This window comes from Eubalaena glacialis, chromosome 8 (genome assembly GCF_028564815.1).
Source record: "Eubalaena glacialis isolate mEubGla1 chromosome 8, mEubGla1.1.hap2.+ XY, whole genome shotgun sequence".
Lineage (NCBI taxonomy): Eukaryota > Metazoa > Chordata > Mammalia > Artiodactyla > Balaenidae > Eubalaena > Eubalaena glacialis.
Window position 1 is genome coordinate 86,362,071 of NC_083723.1, and position 22,221 is coordinate 86,384,291.

Sequence of the window (22,221 nt, forward strand, 5' to 3'; positions counted from 1 at the left end):
ATAGGTAGTGGTCAGAGGAAACTTTTCAAGTTTGAGAGTCTCAAATGTGGAGACGTTATGGATGATGGTGAAAACTAAGGTGTGGCGACACTAAGGGAGATCTGAAGCAGAATGAGATGGAGCCACAGAGCTCAAGGTAAAGGAACTGATAGGCCAGAGAGTTAGAAAGATTATCAACATGGAATTTGAATCCCAAAGGAAAATACACTGGCTATAGGTGAGATTTTTTTATATGACTAAAAACACATTATTGTGATATTAAAACACATGAGCAGCTAGAAAAATACTTGGAAGGAAGACACTCAACCTTGTTCATTCAATAAATACATATTGAGCTGTGGGTTTAATGTGAAACTATATGCAATAAACATGATGTGGTAGATTCCTCCCACGTAATGGTTTCATTAAGATTAAGATTTTGCTTCCCACTGTCAAAGAGTATAACTTAGCACCTGATGACCTCATACTAAAAATGGAAAATACAAACTTGGAAGAAAAAAAACGGTAGAAAAGCTAAACCTTGTCACATCACCATATACTTAAATAAATGGTTGAACCAAGTAAATAATAGTGATTCCCAGAAAATTACTCATATTCAGCATGAAACTACTAATCACTCCCTAATGTTTTGGCTTAGAGTATAAACTTTCACACTCAGAGACTCTTTCTACAGTCGATGAACCCAGACCTGCAGCCTGTCTCACTCTGGGTTGTCATAATACTAGCTTGGTGGTGGGATATCTGTAGTCACAAATGCAGGAACCACGGTAAACTGGGCTCACTGGTCCTTTGTAGCCCAGATGGGGACACAGCCACAATTTTCTAAAGTTCTAAAAATAAGTTGTTTTTTTAGAGACAAGTACTCTATTATATACACTCATCAGGAGATTGTGCAGAGTTTGGGATGTTGTAATCATCCAACTCAAAGAGGAATTGTTAGCCAGATGTTGAAAAATATATGCAAATGGGCTCTGGGAGTACACGTTATCTCTAAATCTTCCCAAAGAATGTTGACCTAGTCCTAAAGCATTTATTTACACATTCTTTTCAAACCACCTTTAAACTCAGAAGCCCTATTTTACATCACATAGGTTAGTCCAATATAGACAAAGTGTTGAAGCTGTGTGATGGATATGAAGATTTACTATACTCTTCTCCCTACTTTAAATATGTTTGAAATTTTCCATACTAACAAGTTTTTTTTTTAAGGCAAAAAAGGAGATAAGTCTTTTTATTGTGCTTGTATAGCAATGAGACCCCTTTCTTGCTTTTCCTTTCCTGCTGACATACACTGTAACATATCAGAAATTGCTTATCCCAGTTCCATTTTTTCCAGAACAAATTAGAATGTACTAACGTTAAGATTTGAATGGTATAACATCATTATTATTTCAAATATTCCTTCACGCTTCATAAAACTCTTCCATATGCTGTCATTTCATTTACTTCCATGGAACTTCTGTACTCACAGGCATTCTTCCAAATAGTTGCTATCCCAAAAGAAAACAGGCTTTAATCATTCAGTAACCAATCTTCATCGAACATCTAGTATGTGCCATTATTTTAACATTATTTTTAAATTCCATGGCTAAATATCTTTGTAAGGAAAAAAATAACACCCAACAGAAAACTTTTATTTGCTCCATAAACATTTATTAAGCACCCACTATCTGCAAGGCAGATACTCCAGTCTTGGCTACACATCATGCTGGGAACTTCTGCATTGAAGCAAGAATGGGTGATGCAGCCATAAATAAAAATAAATAAATAAATTTAAATAGCACTTGGCAAACAAAGAGAGGGAAGAAAAATATAGTTATAAAAAAAAAAAAAAAGAATGGGTGATGGTTAGTGAGATGGCCCTTGCAATGAGGGAAGAGGAGCTTTTTAAAGAATGTATATCCCCAGGCTCTGCACACAGAGAAGTTTAGGTCTGGGTGGTTCCAAAAGGGTTGGGAACCCCTGGTCTAACTCACCAAGTCTGACAGGAACCAGAGCAGACTCTAGTCTTACTGAAGCTGGCACTGCCATCTATGGAGTGTAGTTGGTGGGTGTAAAGCAGGCAGGATACGTGTTTGCAGCTTCATCCTGATGCTGAAAAGGATAAGAAAACAGGGTGCAAGCCTAGAGAAAAATTCAGCAGGATTTGGACAAGTGGTCAGGACTCAGAGCTGACTGGGCTTAGGTTCAAGGCTGGGCTTTGGTCCTGGTGGAATTCTCAGCAGGGACCCAGAAAGGATTGATTGTATATTCATTTGGTCCCTTTTGTGTAACAGGCACTGTGCAAAGCTCTTTACTTACAAAATCTCATTTCATCCTCATGACAGCCCTGTGAGACAGGTTGACTTGCCCAAGGTCAGATGGCCAGTAAGTGGATGAGTTGTATTTGAACCTAAGTCTATTCTGAATGCAAAGCCTATACTCTTTCTGTCTCTCTGTGGTATCTACAGGGACTGGGGCAAAGGCTTGCCAGGCTTACCCAGGGGTGATAGCTAGGAAGATCATTTGACAGTAAAGGACTCTGCTCACATGAGGCATCAGGCAGCTGACTATTTCCATCCTCACTCCACTCACTAGTGGTTAAAATAAATTCCCAGTGACTCCTGACTGACAGGGTTCTCATTATTCCCAGATGATGTCCTAGGCAACATAGTAAAATTGGCAAATTTGTCTTTGTGTCCCCAGCATCCCCAATTTTACCTGTTTCTTCCCCAATCCCTGAGAAGGGGCCTACTGTCCTCATGATCTTCACCTCCATTCACATCAAGTAGTACATGTCTGATGACAGATGAAAGCATTTTGCTTTTGGGACCTACTGCTTTTGAACAAAGAGCAGGCAGTTAGAGGAATGACGTTGATATCAGAGGCAGGAGCTAGGAAGGATTTGGGAGATATGCTGAATTTCCTGAAATCACACTTGTAGATAGGTGGTAGCACATTCAAATGGATACTATTGCTACCCGAAGAGAAATGATAACATTTCAGGGGATGGGATGATCAAGAGTTCTGCTGCTCCAGAGATTCTCCTGAAGTACTTTTCATCCCACTGTACCAGCCTATCTGTACAAAGTCCTCATTTTCACAGGGAACAATACATATGTGTGTGCTTCTCACAGAGATGGTAATCAGTGGGCATAATCCATCAAAGCCTCTTTCTTTTGATAACTGAAGTTATAGACCCAGACACTGCTTTATTAATATTCCAAATACCAGTACTGCCCTACCCTACAATAAACAGAGTAAACAAGAGTGGCTCACCCACCACCCTTCAATCATTGTTAATGAGAACCCGAAATTCTGGAATTTTCCTCTACTTATCAAAATCACTTGTAAGTTCAAAAATGTTCTGGCAAATATTTTTGATTAGTGGCTATGAAATATGGATAGATGGATGGATGGGTGGATGGATGGATGGATAGATACATAGATTGATTTAGATTTAAAGGTGGTAGTTTGGGACTTCCCTGGTGGCACAGTGGTTAAGAATCCGCCTGCCAATACAGGGGACACGGGTTCAAGCCCTGGTCCGGGAAGATCATGCCGCGGAGCAACTAAGCCCATGCACCACATGCCGCGGAGCAACTAAGCCCATGCACCACAACTACTGAGCCCGCATGCCACAACTACTGAAGCCTGTGTGCCTACAGCCCGTGCTCTGCAACAAGAGAAGCCACCGCAATGAGAAGCCCACACACCGCAATGAAGAGTAGCCCCCGCTCGCTGCAACTAGAGAAAGCCCGCGCGGAGCAACGAAGACCCAACGCAGCCAAAAATAAATAAATAAAAATAAGTAAACTTTAAAAAATAAATAAAGGTGGTAGTTTGTTTGCTGAAAGAATATAGTAATGAACTGTAAATGTGATAACATTGAGCTGGATGACAATTTTCTGTATCCTGTATATAAAACAGAACGTAGTAATTTTATAAGGCAACATAGTAAAGTAGACCAAAGGCTTGGCTTTGTTGCTTTTTTTTTTTGTTTTTTTTAAGTTTTTGGCCGCACCCCACGGCATGTGGGATCTTAGTTCCCCGACCAGGGATCAAACCCGCGCCTCTTGCATTGGAAGTACGGAGTCTTAACCACTGGACCGACCACTGGGGAAGTCCCTTCGTTGCTTATTAACTGTGCAACTTTTGTAAATTACTTGACCTCTCTGAGCCTTGATTTCTGCCATGATAAAATCAAAATGGTAAAACTTGCCTCAAGAAGTTTTTTGTGAGGACTGGGTGTAATATATGATATGTTAAGTCCCTAACAATGCCTGGGACATAGGGACTCAAACTTTTTTGTTGAATGAATAAATAGTAGATGCTCAATACAGGCCATTTTTGTTATTTTTTTACAGTATTTGTCAAACTTCATAGGCTTTAAACCTGTCTACCCCATGTTCCTCATTAATGCTTTCATATTTAATTACAAAAGCAAACACATCTGTTGCAAAAATTCAGATTATATAAGTATACAAATAAAAAGTGGAAGGCCCTACTTCCATACCTTAGAGGTAACTACTGTTAAGAGTTTGATATATATTTTTTCAGACCTTTTTCTAGGCCTATACAAATATATGATATAATTTCTAAACATGAGTTTATACTATACACAGTGTTCTGTTACTTGAGTTTTTGATATAAGATCTTGGACATCTTTCCAGACCCAGTATTCTATCTGTATGGGTTAGACTGTAATTTATGATACAAATCTCCTATATATGGACAATTATGTTATTTACTATTTTTTGCTGTTTCAACCAGTGTTGCAATAAACATCCTTATGAAAATTTTTTTGGCATATATGCTAGTTATTTTTCTAGGATAAATTTCTAGAAGAGGAATAGCCTAGTCAAAGGATACACACACACACACATATATATATATACTTTTTTTTTTTTTTAAGGATTAAGCTATAAGTACAGGCTCTTTTAATTTATTTTATTTTTATTTATTTTTGGCTGTGTTGGGGCTTCGTTGCTGTGTGTGGGCTTTCTCTAGTTGCAGAGAGCGGGGGCTACTCTTCGTTGCGGTGCACGGAATTCTCATTGCTGTGGCTTCTCTTGTTGTGGAGCATGGGCCCTAGGCACACGGGCTTCAGAAGTTGTGGCGCGCAGGCTCTAGAGCGCAGGCTCAGTAGTTGTGGTGCACGGGCTTAGTTGCTCTGTGGCATGTGGGATCTTCCCGGACCAGGGCTCGAACCTGTGTCCCCTGCATTGGCAGGCGGATTCTTAACCACTGTGCCACCAGGGAAGCCCCAGGACACACATATTAACTAGACTCTGCCAGCTTGCACGAAGAGTGTTATGGGCTGAATCATGTCTCCTCAAAATTCATGTTGAAGCCCTAATTCCGAGTACCTCAGAGTGTGACTGTATTTGGGCCTTTAAAGGGGGTGATTAAGTTAAAATGAGGCCATTAGGGTGGGCCCTAATCCAGTCTGACTGGTATCCTTATCAGAAGAGGAAATTTGGACAAAGAGACACCAGGGATGGGCATGCACAGAGGAAAGACCATGTGAGGACACAGAGAGAAGGCACTCATCTGCAAGCCAAGGGGAGAGGCCTTTGGAGAAGGCAGCCACCTTGATCTTAGGCTTCAAGCCTCAGAACCATAAGAAAATAAATTTCTGTTGTTTAAACTACCCAGACTGTGGTATTTATTACGGCAGCCTGAGCAAACTAATACAGAGGGGTTTTTCCCAAGGCCCTGGTGGCCCTTCTGCTTTGAGCTGAGGTCCATATGGTATAAGCAAGCTGTTCAGGCCACTTGTTCCCTGCTTTCTTCATCCCATGCTCTCTCTGTCCTTTATTGTCCTCACCCTCCTTGCTCATTGCAGTTTATTTAATAAGGGGTGTTTATTATGACCCTTGGGGGATTTGAAAGATGTTTGGATGTTTGTGAACAATTTGTTTTTTTGATGTGCCTCATTCTGGTATGGCATTAAAATAACAGGAAGAAGATATTAAGGTATTTTCCCATTGACTTATCCTCCATTTTCATTATGTGAACTATGAAACAAAGAAAATCTTTTCCACATAATTTCACGTACATTTCTTCCACTGATTGGCTAGGTCGAGTTCACACACCCCTTGAGGCTGCATTTTAACACATTCCCTCTCCCTGACCATCCCCTCCCCCTCAGCCTTCATTATATCTGATGTGTGTGTTTCTGGGAGAAAGTGGGAGGAAACTTGAAATTACCAGAGGATCTACTTTCTGCTCTGCAGCCATCCTCAGTAACTTTCGCAGCCATCCTCAGTAACTTTCGCATATTTGACATTCTTTCAATTTCCTGAAGAAGAGTGACTCACCCAGAATTACACAGCCACAGTAGATGGAATAATTGGTCTCAAGGTCTCCTAATATTTCTTTCTTCCTTCAGCAATTCCTTTTACTTGTAAAGTGAGAGATTGCTTTGCTGGAGACTGCTGTGTGCTAGAGACAAAAGGAAAGGAAGAGGGAGAGTACCTGCCAGTGACGGAAAAAAGGGTTATACTTGTATGATCTCTTCATTCTCTGCATTTTCTTTTCAGAGTACACGTTGGTTGCTTATGTACCGCACCGCACCGTAGGTTTGGGGAGCTTGTGCTTACTTTTCCCCAACAGGGTAGTAATATATCTTAGGAGGCTAAGAGTCAGGCCTGCCTCTACTTCGAACTGATCAGGAGGGAGAGAGAAGGGTGAGAGGCAGCAAGGATGAAACAAGAGAAGTAAAGGTGGACCTTCTTCTCTCTGCGCAACCTTGCTAACAGAAGTGTCAGCTAAGCCTTTCATTTGAGTGTCAGGACGATGCCAAAAGCAAACAAACACAGAAATCTCATGGAGATGTTAAAAAAAAAAACAAAACATAAATCTATCCGGGGGTGAGGGGGAAATTGTGTAGGAAAGTGTTTTTTGGTTTTGTTTTTTGCATGACTTTTTTCTTAATGTGTTTGTATGTGTGTAATGGAAGCTGAGGATAAATTAAAGAACAAATATGAAGATAATAATCCTTCCTATTTGCAATACTCAAGTTCCATTTTTTGGCCCTTTTTTGGTGTTGCTTTTTCTACTCTATTCAGTTTCCTAAGACACATATGAACCCTATAAACATATGCAATTATTTCTAAAACATTTTAGTATTTTCCAAAAAATTTGGGGTGTCTACTAGGTGCAAGGCATTATGCTAGGTTTGCACAAAATAAAAAGATAGCTAAGCTTTAGTCTATCCTCAGGATCTGCAGTCTCATAGTGTTCCCAGTGAATTTGAGGTTCTTGATGTCTCGTTGCAGACAGAATTCAGTGAGAGACAAATTGATAGGTAAGAAGTGGATTTATTTAGAGAGAAACACCCTCCACAGACAGAGTGTGGGCCATCTCAGAAGGTGAGAGGCCCCGAAATATGGCGTGGTTAGTTTTTATGGGCTGGGTAATTTCATAGGCTAATTAGTGGGAGGATTATTCCAATTATTTCAGGGAAGGGGTGGAGATTTCCAGGAATTGGGCCACCACCCACTTTTTGGCCTTTTATGGTTAGCCTTAGAACTGTCATGGCATTGGAGGGACTGTCATTTAGCATGCTAATGTATTACAATGAGAGTATGATAAGGCTCAAGGTCCACTGGAAGTCGGATATTCCGCCATCTTGGACCAGGTTGGTTTTAACCAGTTTTTGTCATGTCCTATGCCTATGTCATTTTTTTCAAGGTTGTGCCCTGCCCACTTCCTTCCTGTTTCAATAGCAAAAGTAATTCATGGTCATGTTTGCTCATAGATTTGTAAAAGCAGCTAAATTTTACAAGAGAAAACATTTTAATTGTCTAATGCTCATTGACAGCATCTAAATGTCACTGACATTTAGCTCAAACCGAAAACATATTTTGAAATAATAAGCAATTAAATGAACACTTTTATCAGAAACAAGGATTTCAAAACAGTTTGCTCACTTGTATGTTGTAAACTGTAAAAGGAAGAGTTACACCCACACCATATGTGAACTATAGGGCTATAAAGTGATATAATATCATCTGCAATATATCTGCTTCATTTAAATGCAAATTCTAACATTTGTAGTTTCAGTAGTTGGTATCGTGGCCTTATACATAACATGAAAAAAATAATATTTGAGGAAGTCCTTGAATTTGTAGGTGGCTGATGTAGTTATAAGATTTCTTCCAATTCTTAAGATATTAGATTCTATTAAGACACAAATGTAGCCTTTTGAAATAAGAATTCCAGGAGGAAATACCTATAGTTCAACATTAGTGTTTAATGCTCTGCTGCTACCATTTTGGATACTAAAGATGGCCATTATTTTTGTTTCATAAAATGTGTTTATCTGTTTATAGTGGTTGACTGGCAAGATGTTATCATTTACTGCCAAATTTCTAGAAGCAAATCAAGGAAAAAGAGTATCCGCTAAAAAGTAAATAAATAAATAAATCTCAATCACAATTCCTTCCATGAAGTGGATCACATCATGGGTAACAATCACAAACATTATCATTTGATCTTTTATTTTTTTATCAGATGCATAAGCATCTCTCTAAAATAGGTTCCAATCAATGTCAAATGCTTAAAGGTATAGTACAAGAAAGAGTCTTTAAGTTGTTGGGAGCCTCATAAAGGGAGTAATGACACAGTATTTTAACTATTAGTAAGCATTTGTCCTCCGCCAGTAAACCTTCATGGTAATCCAATGCAATTGCTTCACATAAAGCAAGCACATTAGTCTGGCACAGGCATTTGCTTCCTCTCTGAATTTCCTGTTTTCCTGGATATGAGATCTCTGAGGTCCACCTTCAGGAACTAGTCACTCACTCAGAGGTCTGCTAGGAAAAGTGATTTTGAGAGGGTAAGTTCCTATTGCTTAAAGTGACAGCCTTGTTCTAATGTAACACGTTCCATCTACACAAACTTAAGTACAACTCAATTCACTTTCACAAACCTCTTCTATAGCAGGAGGCATTCAGTCATTGCCAAAGTCAATATATTAAGTCTGGTTGTTGAAGGCAGCTGGTTTCCCATAAAACCATGTGTCCCTATTTCCTATTTCAGTCAGTTTATTATTCAGTGGTAGGAAATGCCAAAGGGAGTTGGCAACAATGGCATTTTCCACTTATAATAGATTTTTTAAAATGTACTTTGGATTTTTCTCCAATATTGTGCTCAGTGGTATTTCTACCATGTAATCAGATTGGATGGCTCACAACAAGGTGATGACTGGCAAGGAAACCTCAAGGTAAATGACTTCCTCTATTCCCTCAATCCCAGAGGCAACTGTGCTGCCAATCTTATTACCAGGGACATGGAGTCCTCAGAGGAAAGTGGGACTCTCATCTGCATTAGAAGTAAGTTTCCAGGAGAGCCCTGGAATTTGAAAATTCTTTGAGGCTCCAGTGTTAAATTGAGATAAATGAGGCCTCCCAGGGCAGTCTGGATTCAGACATCCTATTTCTGTGCTGCTTTCTCCCCCACTCCCTCCTTGGCTGGTGGGAAAAAGAAAAACTCCTCCTTCTAAGGTAAAGAATTTAAGAATGAGAGCTATTTGCTGTTTGTTTAAATCTCTGGTCCTCAAGTTGCATGGTTCTCTCATTTTATTTTATTTTTTTGTTTTGTTATTACTGCTGTGTCTTTTGGCCTCTCTTCCTCTGTGGGGTAAAGTTTGATCTTTACAAAGGAAGAGGAAGTATGAGGCTTTATTTTTTCTAATTTCTGTTCACTCGTTGTATAACTTTGCAAGTGTCACTTGACTTCCTGTACCGTATAGATTCTTAATCTATAAAAGGGCATGTCAATATCTATTCCCTTTCATTTGTAAAACGTAACACTGTCAATTATTTTAGTTAAATTCTTTGATCTCAACAGAACTTTTCTCTGATAACTATGCTATTTGATCATGAATTTAACACTAGAATGCACTATTAGTTTTCAAATATTTAAATTTTAAATACAAAAATATTTAAACCATACTTACCTTGATTCCCTGTGTTTGTATTTCATTACACTTAAAACAGATTTTGTGGGTGGTAGAATATTTCTTTTGGGGAATATCTTGAATTATGAGGTTTCATATTCAAAATCTGAATTGAACAAAATATACTCGCATATTCATTAATAATATGAAACTAAATTAGCTTCAGCTTTTGTGAATAAGTTGTCTTTTTCACAAGAAAAAAAGTTTTAGTTAATGACTTTATTTTACATATCATTTTTTTAAAAAAATTAATTAATTTATTATTTATTTTTGGTTGCATTGGGTCTTTGTTGCTGTGCGCGGGCTTTCTCTAGTTGCGGCCAGCGGGCTTCTCATTGCGGTGGCTTCTCTTGTTGCGGAGCACCGGCTCTAGGTGCGTGGGCTTCAGTAGTTGTGGCTCGCGGGCTCTAGAGCACAGGCTCAGTAGTTGTGGCGCACGGGCTTAGTTGCTCCGCGGCATGTGGGATCTTCCCGGACCAGGGCTCAAACCCGTGTTCCCTGCATTGGCAGGCGGATTCTTAACCACTGCGCCACCAGGGAAGCCCTACATATCATTTCTTAATGCTCTTCTACTGTTCTTCAAAGGAGAAAAGAAAAGGACTCAAGGGCTTTTTGATATTTGGACATTACTGTAAACAAAGAAATATTACAGATTGCCTAACCCACTTCATAAAATACACATCTGAAATTTCAAGCTCCACTCCTACCACCCAGCCTGACTATGTCTGCTAAGTGTTGGCAATGTAGTAAACAGGACAAACTTGTTCTATAAGAAGTGCCATCTCACTTATACTGTCATTTTCTGAGTTGGTGCTTAAGGAAAACCTTCGGATAGACCTAATACCATTCACATGTCTTTCTTCTTGCATTAAAGGAAGAAGTACCTGAAAATTGTAAAAAACAAACAAACAAACGAAAACCCATCTTACCCTTTCACCAGACTAAATGTCTAGCAAATGAGAATAGGATTCAGGAAAACAGAGGAACAAATCTCTCCATCTGATGTCTTGTGTATTTGAAAAGTGTGAGATATTTGAACTTTGTCTCAGGCTCTTACAAATTCTGAGACCTTAAGTAAATCACTTCACTTCTCTGAACATTGGTTTCCTCGTTTAAAAAATAAGGGTAATATCTCTTTCACAACATTGTTATATCAATTAAATTTGATTGATGTGAAATGGCTGGCTATAAAAATTCTTATTGTCAAGTCAACTATCAGATTATGATAGGTAGTACTGCTCTATTACCAAAGCTAGAACGTAGCATATTTATCATAGACAATTTCCAAAACAATTGCATTCGTATAACACTCCATAGTTTACAAAGTACATTCACCTAAAAAATACTTTCACTTATGCATATTCAGATAATAAGCCTGGGTATTTTTTTGCCTATTCAGATATTAATTCCGGGCATTTGGGGAGAAGCTTTAAGAAACATTCAGCAGCTGTGTGCCAGAGTTTTGGCAAACTGACATTCATTAATTATTTAACACATCTACATTGAACACACATAATATGTGCTAGTGCAGCAATTCTCAAACTTTTGGGCTCAGGATCTCTTTACATTCTTACAAATTATTGAGGATCCCAAAGACTTTTTGTTTATGTGGAATGTATTTATTGATATTACTGTATTAGAAATTAAAACTGATAAGTTAAAAAATATGATTTATTCATTAAAAAACAATAAATCCACTAAATGTTAACATAAATAACACACTTGTATGAAAAATAGCCATATCTTCCAAAACAACAACAACAAAATAGTTTGAAGAGTACCATGACATTGTTTTACATTTTTGCAAATCCCTTTAATATCTGGCTTAATATTAGACAACTGGATTATTTGTGTTTTCACATTCATTCTGCTGCAGTTAACACACTTCATGTAGTCTCTGGAAAACTCCACTATTACGCTCATGAGAGACTGAAAATGAAAAAGGTTAAAAAAAAAAAAAGACAAAGTCTTAGTATTATAATTAAAATAATTTTGACCTCATGGATTCCCTCACATCTCAGAGACCTACCTCCCTCAAGGGTTCCCCATTCCACACATTAACCACTGAGCTAGTGTCTAGGATCCAGTTGTGACTCAAGAAATAGTTGCTGAATGAAGTAATGAATACCATACCTTGTGCTAGGTGTTGGGGACACACAAATGAACAAGACAGAAGTCCCTGGCCTTAAGGAGCTTAGATTCCAATGGAAGAGACAAATATTTACAAAACTGTGCTATCAGAACCACCACTGGAGTAAATACAAGATCCTGTGGGGTGTAAGAGGGTACCTTGCCCAATCTTGGGACATCAAGGAAGGATTTTAGAGAACATGATGAGACTTAAAGGAGAAAGCCAGGTAAGGAATGCAAGTATAAAAGGAGAGTGAAGTGTCCCAGATATAGGGAGAAGCAAGACCTGCTAGAGTTTAGAGAGAGAGCAAGGCATGGCAGATTGACCATTAATAAGAAAATGTATCATATAAGTTTCCTGAGGGATAATTTGAAGACTTTATATAGGGGACTGACATAAAGTTTAGAAAGTTCACTCTAGGTACAATGTGAAGAATGAATTGGAGTACAACAGGGTGACAGGCAGAAAGACTATTGCAGAGAGTTGAGGCAGGAGATAATATTGGCCTAGCTGGAATAGTAGTAATGGAGATGGAGAGAAATGCAGAAATTAGAGATATATGAGAAAGAAAAACTGCCAGGACTTTCTGATGGCTGTAGGAGGTGAGAGAGAGGGAGGGGCCGAGTATTAACAACCACATTTCTGGCTTAGGCAGTTGGGTTGATGATGATACCACTTAGAGACTGGGAACATAAAAGCACATATAATGAAAATGAGTTTAATTTGGGATATACTGTTTTGAGAACATCAAGACATACATTTTGAGGGCAGTCAGGTATGTAGATTTATAGAAAGGAGAGAGAACTGGACTAGAAATTTATACTTAGGAGTTATCAGCCTATATATGGTCACTGAGCCATGGAACTGAATGAGATCACTAAAGGAGAGTATAAAAAGTGAGATAGGAATGAACTGACTAGGATACAACTCTGAGGTATGTGGACACTTAAGTGACAGACAGAAGATAAAGGTCCTAGAAGGTAAAATAAAGAAGCCCGAGATCTAGGAGGAAAGCTAGGAAAGTGTGGTTTCACAAATCAAGGGATGTAAATACAGCAGGTCACTAGTATCAAATGTTCAAGTAAAATTTTTTTTAAAAGTGTCCACTAGGTTGAACAAAAAGGTTGTTAGTGATCCTTGTTGAGAATTTCAGTGGAGTGATAGAGACAGAACCCAGAAATTTATTGAGTAAATAAATAATCCATTGAGTGAAGTTCCTGGGAAGGTAGGAAGAGACAGAATCCAAAGAGTAGGCCAAAGAGATGGAATACAGAGAACATGTAGAAATATGTGCCTCAGACAGGGGTGGGGGCGGGGGGGGGGACACCTGATCCATTGTGATGTCTGAAAGGTGGGTGTAGATACAGGTAGGCTTATGAATGTGGAGGCAGGAAGTTGTTGGAGTTCCTCTCTGATGCGTTCTAACTTTTGCTGAGAATAAATGAGGGAGTTGGTTTGAAAACAGTGGAGAAAATCTGAAGCGGCTGTTGTGGAAGAGAGCTAACTAGGGAAACAAGCATTGCTTGGCAAAGTTGAAGGTCCATTTAAGATTGGACATTATAAATATGTAATGAAAACAATCCACATAGTCTATCCAGAATTTCAGGTCAGTTTTTTGTTTTTAAAAAGCTATTTCTGAATCAGAAGGTTAAGGTCTAGACTATATTTTATTTACAAATATAATACTGTAGACAATGCAGTAGAGATCATGAAACTAATACAATAATTCTCTCTCTCTCTCTCCATCCCCCCCAATATAATTTATAATACACAGGTGCATGCACACAAACACACACACATTATGTATAATATCATTGACTATTAGAACTCCTCAGGGAGGAAGTTCCATAAGATGTCATCATCTCACTGCTTGTAACCCTCCATTTAATTTTCAGTGGAAAGTGGTGAAGCTATTATTGTGTGGGATGGAATTTGTAGGACAATATGAACAAACCTCAGGCAAAGAACTTATTATTTATATTAAGAATTTATCCATTTTCAGAGAGCAAAATAACAAAATTCACCTCTCACATCCATTAAGAGATCCCCCTCCAAGAAACATATCAACAGAGATGGGAGGCAGAGATTTTCTTTTTTATAAACTATTAGATTTTATTAAACAATAATAGTATTCAGAATAATTTTATATTTTAAAATAATCTGTACATAGGTAACATTTATTAAGCATATACTATGGACTGGGCACATCTAACTCTCACAAAAACTCCATTAGATAAGTATTATTCCCATTTATAGATGAGGAAACTGGATCACAGAAAGGTTAAGAAAGTTGTCCTTGGGCATTTGGCTAGAAAATGGTAGAGGTGGGATGTGAATCCAGGCAGTTTGACTCCAGAGGCCACACATTTAAATTCTCTGCTGCACTGCCTTCTTCAAAGAAGAAATTTAACAAAATTTTCCAAGTAAAGGGTTTCTGTGAAGTTTCAGAAATTTAACACAATGATTGGTTGAGCAGACAAATTGTAACACACTTTATGAGAAATTTAGTAACAATGGAGACTTCAGAAACAGTATCAAGACACAAAATAAGCTGTTTCCTTAGATTAAATTTCCATTAAAAATTTACTTGGAAACTTTTCAAGAATACAGAGGAGTGCAGACAATAATTACAATTTAACACCCATGTATCCTCCACCTACCTTTAAGGTTTTGCCACATTTTCTGCAAATTATTTTTGGTAGAAAATAAAACATTCTATGAGGTGAACCCGGTTACATTCCCTTCTCCTCCTCTCTGGCACTAACCGCTACTCTGAATTTGGTATCTATCATTTCCTTACATGATTTTCACAGTTTGATCTCACAGTTTCTTGTTTTTAAACTTTTATTTATTTATGGTATACCATATACATCTTTCTGTAAGTTGCTTTTTTTCTCAATTTATGTTAATGAACTCTAAATTAATATTACTAATAGTTTTAGTTCATTAATTTCCATCTTTTAGCATTCTGTGTACGTCAATTTGTCCAATAATGTAACTTGTTCATCCATTCTCCCGTAAGTGGACATTTAAATTGTTTCACTAATATAAGCAATGCTGCTATGAACATTCTTGTGCGGGCTCATAACTACATATGTATATATTCCATAACATGCAGTTTAACAGGAAAGATAATACGTGTGCATGAACAATACAAACGAAGACAGCGATTAGTTTTTATGAAAGGTACAAAAGATCACGGGTTGTTCTGAGCAATACGAGGCTACTTTTACTAGAAAATATTTGGGGACGGCTCCAACGACCAAGCGACATTCACTGCTAATTAATAGTACGAGGCCACACATTTTAACCCTTAATTACTCTTTAACTGATACCCAATAGTTTCACGTGTGTCCATTCAGTTTCTCAACTAGAGTGTGAGCGCCAGGAGGCCCGAACCGGGCACCAACAGGCTGAGCCAATACGAGTGTGACCGTGGAGAATCCGCAGTGGAAGCTGCAGCAGCCGACCTGCTGGCTGTGCCAGGCCACCGGAAAGTGACAGCGCGAGGGCAATGTCGGGGCAACCAGGGCCTAATCTCACTTTTCACTCCTAAAGTCAAAGAAGCTGAGGAAACGGGGACGGAATGGGGGCACAGACACCTGCCTCAAAGTGTCTCTCCACTTACACTCACAATGCCGCCAGGTCAGTAGCTAGGAGCGGAAGCGTGGACGCGGCCCCTGCCCAGAGCGTAGCCCCCCAGTCTGGCCTCTTCGCCTTACGCCAATTTCGTAAGGAGGCGCAGAGGGCAATCCGGAGGCTCCCCCAGCTCCAAAACCTGACGTGAAATTGCGCGGGGCTGCACCGACGGCGGCCATCTTTGATTCGGGCAAAACCACACCCTCGCACCCCACCGGCCACTCCCTCTCAGCGTCCCCAGGGTTTTCACCCAGAAACGTGAGGCGTTAACCTTAGAGGCAGTGCTCAAGAAACACGCACAGAGGCCTGACTATCCATGACCCCGGAGGTGCCAAATGCCGCCAATTTTAACATGGCAGCTAAACCCGAGCAGCAAAGGAGCGCTGACGCCAATGAAGTCATGCTCGAAAAACGAGCAAGTCGGCGGGGCAGCGATGAAGTAATCTCGCGAGATCGAAGCCAGCCTCCGCTGGGCCCGGAAGCCTCGACTGAGGGGGCAGAGGGGCTGAGGGGCGGAGGGGTGGAGGGGCGGAGGAGGGAGCAGGAGTCGGGCGAGAGCCAGTGGAGGAGTCCGCCTGCTGTCGCCTGCGTAAGCGAAGCAGCGACGCCGGGCGGCTACGCCGCGGAATCGGCGTAGGCGGCTTTGGAGAATCCGCGGGCTGCGCTGCGCCCGGGCTGGTCGCGGAGGGGGGAGGGGATGTCGGTCAGTGCGAGATCCGCTGCTGCTGAGGAGAGGAGCGTCAACAGCAGCACCATGGGTGAGTCTCAGCTCTGGGCCGTCCCGACTCGGGTCGGCGGCTCGGGACGCGGAGGGGCTCTGCGGCCCCCTGACTTGGCGGGGGGAACGCCCTGAGGCGAGGCGGGGGGCTGCGGCGAAAGGAGGTGGGGTGGGGGCGACGGCGGGCCCGGGGCGCGGCGGAGGCGGCGGCGGCGGGCCCGGGGGGAGGGGAGGCGGCGGCAGTGACAGTTTGAATTGAATATGAGGAGAGCCGAGGCGGCGGCATTTCCTGTGCTGCGGCGGGCGGGCCTGGGGAGCCGGGAGACGTGAGCCGCGAGACCTGAGCCGCGGCCTCCGCCGCCGCGGCCCGAGCAACCCGAGTGGGGTCGCCTTCGCCGGGCCAGCCGGCGTCACGGCCCTGCTTCCTCTCATTGGCGGCCGCAGAACCTGCGGCGGAGCTCCTCTCGTGGGGGAGTGGGCCTGGCGAGGAGGGTGGGGATGTGTGTGCGCGCCCGGGTGAGGGTGCTGTGTGGGCCGGCCCCGGGGGGGCGGCGGCGGGGAGGGAGGAAGAAGGATGCACCAGGCTGAAGCTGCGGTGGAGGCGGCGGCTGCAGCGGCTCCAGCGACTGTGTCGCCTCCTGGCTCCCCTTTCCCGCCTCTGGGGCTTCCTTTCCCCAGGCGCGGCCCCGAAGGCCGGTGGATGGCGGGCAAGGCTTGAGCAAGGAGGATAAGGAGCCTGGTTTGGGCTTAGTTTTTAAGAAAAAGGGAAAAGAGGACATTTAGGAAGGGCGCCCTCCCGAGGAGCGGAAGGGGTGGGAAGGGTCTCTGGAAAAGGAGGGAGTTGGAGATACGGACTGGTGATGTTTAAGGAAATTAATTTTTGAAAATAGTTTTGTTTTCTCATTTATTCTCTTAAGAAGCTCTTTCATTTCCTTTCCTCCTCCACGTATTGGAAAAAGAACAAGGCCATTTCATTCACATTTTCCACTCCCAAGTTCCATTTCATACTGTGTGTATAGTAGGAAGTAAGCAATTGAGATTTTTCTAACACATTTCTATTTGCTAAGTTACATTTTGAGAATACACTTTTCAAATCTGCGTTTTTATAATGCAGGGAAAGAACTTGTAAGGTCAGGTATTTGCTTAGATACCGAGATAATTTATTCTTGCGACTTATATTGTTATAGTTCAACTTTACGATTTCTTTTCGCATTGTTATTTTGATGAAATGGAAGGATGTCTTCCTTGGTGCCGTTGATAATCTAAATGAGCAGATAATCTAGATTCAAAAGAATTTTACTCGTTTTACGTATTTATGTACATGCAGGTGATGAGCATGGTCAGCCCCCCACCCCCCAAGTTTATAAGCAAGTTGAGGAAGAAACTTTTTAGGCATTAAGTGTACAGGTACGGATGAACTTTATGAAATCCTGATAGACTAAAGGATAGTGCCTTAGCAGGATATAAACAGTTAAGAAGCTAGTTAAATGCTGCTTGGATCCCTTATTCTTCCAAATAGCAGGGGAAGGAGCACGGCGTTGGGGGGCGGTTAGAAAACAATCTTACATCCCACCCAGCTGTTCAGTGGGTGGGGCTAGAGGAGATTGGGTTGACTGGAGCTATGAAATAAATGTGGAAGCTACATAGATGGTTTGTATGGTAGCACTGTGTCCTTCTGTGTTGGGACAACATGATGGAGCCAGGTCTTCTCAATACAGTTATTAAAAATATCACATGTGCTCTTAGGCTCACAGAATTGAAGTTCATAACTGAGAAATTTATTTTGTGTTTATGTCAAGTAGATTTTAATTTACAGAAAGAATATTATAATTGTGGAAATTAAGAAATGTTTGGTTTCTGGTTTTGATTTGGAGATAAGGTATTCGATACATAACTACCTGAAAGGTAAATTATATATCGCATACATATCAGTTACCTGTAGATTATATTTCAGAAGTTTGTTATGAAATTGATTCTTTGGATTTGTGTATTTTCCCATAGAAATAATCTTAAATAAGTACATGACAGGACTTCTGAGCTGGTGTGAGACAAGGTAGGCCCCCTGGCAGACCTTAGAGCAATTGTCGAGAATTAAAAACGACAACACACACACACACACACACACACACACGGAGGAGAAAGAGTTAGATTTCCAGTTCTCAATAATGGGGAGTGGTCAGATGAGTAGACCAGTTGGAGTGAAGATAGTGGTAGAGCAAGTTGGTTTCAGACTTGTTGTAAATTGATGGTATGCATATTCACTATAGACTCTATTCTGGGATTTGCCAATAGAGTATTGTTATCTAATTAAATTACCAGCTGCGAACATTTTTCACATTTTGAAGGAATAAGCTGTCTTCAGTTTTTGATTAGAGGTTGAACATTTTTATTTTAACTTTAACATTTATGCATTTTACTAAATTTTGAGACAAAACTAACTTTTGTATTTTTCTGTACAAAGTTTGGACTGTAAATGACATAAGGTTTATTGTACAATGAAACTGATGTAGAAAAAAATGTGTTTTTGAGGAGTAGAATTTTAAGGTAGCGTGATTATGGGTTAGGCTTGCCAGATGAGAGCATACTGTTAAATGTAGACTGTTGGTCTCTACAGCAGTGTCTTGCAAACTGCAGGCTGAGACCTATTAGTGGGTCTTGAAATCAATTTTGTGGATTTCTTCCAATAGTTTTTAAAAAGTAGGAAAGAAATTAAAAAATAGCAGTACATTGCACTCGGTAAAAATTTGGGGGGGAGATAAATTTTGTTTTATAAGTATTGTGTATTGAGCTGGGGATATAACATTTTTTTGAAATTAAGAATTGTGATCAAAAAAGTTTGTAAAAACACTTGGGGGATGTGCAGTATGGATGCGTCAGGTCAAACGTCTTTAAACTTTATGGTAGAGGTTGGAGGTCTTAGTGTGAGGAGGCAAAGGTAAATGCTGTTAAGTCTATGTGGCATTTTCTTATTTTTGATTAATTTATTCTATACTTTATGTAGCTAGTGTGGTTAGAGAATCTGGGGCCTACTTCTCCTTGAGTGGAGGTCATCTCTCAAAGTCATATAGAAAGCAGGGTTGATAGTATTATGTCATTAAATATGTCATTAAATATTATGTCTCTGCTCTTGACCTCGAGGAGAAAAAAAATTTTTTTGTCTTGTCCTTTTGCATCATTGAACATCAAGAGAGCCAAATTTTGAGCAAGAGCCTGGGGAAAAGGGGCCAAGAAGGCAGCTTGGTTTGCGTTCAGTGTTGAAGGCCTTAGGTGAGACACACAAAAGGTCCTTGTGATTCATACCTTGTGCAGTCTAGCTCTGCAGAGGTAGGGATTACACATAGGGGTTTGAATTCAAAGTATTAATAATAACAGAAATATAGTGTAATGACTAAGAAAAAGTACTTTGGTGTCAGACAGACATAAGGTCAAATCCTGGTTTTGCCACTTACTAGATGTATCAGTCAGGATAGGTTAGGTTAATGCTTCTCAAACTGATGAAGGACCTTTTTTCTTCTTTTTTTAAATTTCCAATTCACTGTTGACTGACACAATTGTAAAATAGAAATTACTGCAAATTTTTTAGTAATGAAGATGGAATTAAAAAGGCAAAAATAAAAGCCCCAATTTTTAAAGATCCAATGGACATAAAATTATTCTGGTATAAAAATTTCCATTTCTATGCTGTCTATTTTTGTACTTCTCTGGTGTAAACCAGTAAACAATCAGACTGGCTCCCTGGTGCACAGACCACACTTTGAATAGCACTGGGTTAGACCATGCTGCAGTAACAAATAGCCCTAAAAGTCTAGTGGGAGTAGCTTAAAGATGAGGTCTTGCCTGTCATGCTAAAGTTTATCTACTTTATTTTAAGCAAATGTTTTTTAACTTCAAAAGTACTTGAAGACTGAGAAGGGTACATAAAGATCCCCTAAGGTTGGGGAGTAAAGCCTGATCCTGCTTACATTATTTTGAAGTTTATCTTAGGTATTCATGTGACATTTATTTTAGGTAATCATGTGACATTTGCATTTTATCTATATTTGTTTGACTTATATACAATATAAAGATGATCCCCACTCCTTCTTCCCCACCAATCTGGAAGTAAAAATTGACTTTGCTGAAGATGTAATATGTTAATTCTGTTGTTTTGTTTACCTCTGGGGCCACAACCAAGTACTTTTGGTAGCTTCATTTGAGGTGAGGCTCAGGTCACGGTTTCTCAAACTGGGCACTAGTGCAGTTTGGAGTTTTAGAATTCTTTGAGGGGCTGTCTTGTGCATTGTACAGTGTTTATCGGCATCCCTGGATGCCAGTAGCACTGGATGCCAGTAGCACTCCCCCTCCCCAGTGGTGACACTGAAAAAAATGTCTGCAGACATTGCCAAATGTCACCTGGGGTGGCCGGATTGGGAACCATCACACTGGGTGATGGAGAACCATTGAAGGATTGTAGCAGATGGAGAAGAAAAGAAGTCTTTCTTAACCATCTAGTCTATAATTCTTCCTCCTAGAACTCCTACCACTTAAAACTTAGTATTTCTCAAACTTGGGAATCAGAATCACCTAGGTAGCTTGTGTGTTTGTGTAAATTTATCATTTAATTCATGAATTTTTGCAAAACATGATTGGTAATTACTGGATATACAACATTATGGTAGGTCAGTATTTTCCAAAATAAAACTGATGAACTTCATGCATGGGGGTCATCCAGGACCTCTTGTTAGAAATGCAGATTAACTGGTTCTCACCACAGACCCAGTGATTCATAGCCACTGAGAGGGGCCCAGGACTCTGCATTTCTAAATGCTTTCCAAATTATTAAGTAACTTTATTGAGGTATAGCTTTCATACAATAAAATGCACAGGTTTTTTTTTTCAATCATGTTTTCTTTAATCTTCAGATACTGTGATTATGTTCTGGCAGATTGATGACAGATAATTACATAAGGTCAGCAAACATGGTAAAATGCACAGATTTTAAGTGTTCAATGAATTTTGACAAATATATACACCTTGTAGCTTTTATTTCAAACAAGACACAGAACATTTACATCACTCCAGAGTTCCTTGTGTCCCTGTACAGTTATCCTCCTAATGCTCCAGGTATCTACTGATCGGATTTCTAGTATCTATAGATTAGTTTTTTTTTTTTTTTTTAAAAACTTTATTGAGATATAATCCATCTACAGTTGACTCAATTAGATTGGTTTTTCTGGGTAGCTTTTTTTTTTTTTTTTAATGAACCATTTTTTAAATTTATTTATTTTAATTTATTTTATTTATTTATTTTTGGCTGCATTGGGTCTTCATTGCTGTGCATGGGCTCTCTCTAGTTGTGGTGAGCAGGGGCTACTCTTCGTTGCAGTGCATGGGCTTCTCGTTGCGTTGGCTTCTTTTGTTGCGGAGCACAGGCTCTAGGCGCGCGGGCTTCAGTAGTTATGGCGCACGGGTTCAGTGGTTGTGGTTTGTGGGCTCTAGAGCGCAGGCTCAGTAGTTGTGGTGCACGGGCTTCATTGCTCCGTGGCATGTGGGATCTTCCCGGACCAGGGCTCGAACCCGCATCCCCTACGTTGGCAGGCGGATTCTTAACCACGGTGCCACCAGGGAAGCCCTTCTGGGTAGCTTTTTAAAGTTTTCTCCCCCTAACTTCTTCATTGTGAAAGATTTGAAATGTGAAGAGTGATTTTTGTACATACAAACAACAACCATATATCCCTCCTGCCCCCACCCATGATAGCATCAGATACACATTCTTTCTCACCTTTTAATTTTTTCTACTTAGTGTAT